Source organism: Mandrillus leucophaeus, unplaced genomic scaffold (assembly GCF_000951045.1).
Source record: "Mandrillus leucophaeus isolate KB7577 unplaced genomic scaffold, Mleu.le_1.0 Scaffold1140, whole genome shotgun sequence".
Classification (NCBI taxonomy): Eukaryota; Metazoa; Chordata; class Mammalia; order Primates; family Cercopithecidae; genus Mandrillus; species Mandrillus leucophaeus.
In genome coordinates this window covers 172,887-173,799 of record NW_012099655.1, presented here as the reverse complement: position 1 = coordinate 173,799, position 913 = coordinate 172,887, and positions in this window count along the sequence as shown.

Here is a 913-nt window from a genome sequence, read left to right as displayed (position 1 = left end):
GATGACTCTCCAAATTCACATGCCCAAAGTTTGTATTTCGTTAGAAACATTTTCTTGGTTTCTTCTGTGGTGTCCTCATTTTCTAGTCCCTCTGGTTATTTTCCCCTGGACATGTTGGCAGCAGTAGAGGCTAATTATTTTGAATCTCGGAGGCTTAAACAGAAGTATGAGAGTGAGGTAGTAATGGCATGAAAGCTCCCTGAAGAGCTTTCATCTATGGATGGCCATAAGTTGAAGTTGGTTTATTGAGGTTGACCCTTCAGTAGGTCAGAGAGAACTGGGTTGATGTTAAAGAGGGCTGAGAAGAAATTCAGACAACAAACTGGTCTGACGACCATGTTTGGGCCCCAGGTCAGTCTTCCAGGACTCCCCATCTCTAGACAAACTGATGGATTACAACCCAGCATCAGGTAAATGCTGAAGGGATTTGGGGAGGGAACATTAATCAAAGTTGTCATCGCTTCATAGAGTAGGCTAAAGGGAGCACTCAGGAGTAGAACTATAAAATAAAAATTTAAAAAAATGTAAAGGGTTTATTCTACAAGCCACATACATTTTTGTTTGAGATAACAATAAGCTTATGAAAAGTATACTGATGTAGGATTCAAAATATTGTATTATTCAAATATTTTCTTCTGAATTTACTAGATCTATAAGCTTGAGCAAGTCCTATAACCTCTTGGTGCCTGAGTTTCCTCTCTTCTATTGTAAAAAAAACATTCTTACTTTAGAGGCATATTATAAGAAGAAAATGAACATACTGGTATGAAAGCAATTATATACTTAAAAATTTAAGTTTATGGATAGAAAATCTGATACGAACTATCCGGTGTTTGCCAATCTTTGTTAAATACTATTTTATTATGAGGAGACTGATGGAAAAATATGTGTTACCAATCATGTTATTTACCTT